We start from the raw sequence: 330 nt of genomic DNA, 5'->3' as shown, positions 1-330 counted from the left end.
TATCTCCAGAAAGAAGAGACTCTAAGCTTTCCAATGGTCAGAGCTCCTCCACAGACATTTAACATAGAGTATACACACGATGGGTCCAAGTAAAGTCCTTCACAAATGCGTCTGCTGCAGCAGCAACTGAAGGTCTGAGAGGACATGTTTGCCTCTTCATCCTGAAAGGCAAATGTTGGATCACAATAATGAGGAACCAGTTCCACACACCCTTCACTCCACTGGGCTGTGCTTCAGGTTGGCACAGCTCTGTCCATTGGATGTCTTTATTAAGGGAATCATTCATTCAACATTTTTCAATCAATAAAATAAGTAAAATTAGTGAAATAA

Source organism: Pseudorasbora parva, chromosome 4 (assembly GCF_024679245.1).
Source record: "Pseudorasbora parva isolate DD20220531a chromosome 4, ASM2467924v1, whole genome shotgun sequence".
NCBI classification, from domain to species: domain Eukaryota; kingdom Metazoa; phylum Chordata; class Actinopteri; order Cypriniformes; family Gobionidae; genus Pseudorasbora; species Pseudorasbora parva.
The sequence above is the reverse complement of the archived record's forward strand: the minus strand, read 5'-3'. Positions refer to the sequence as shown.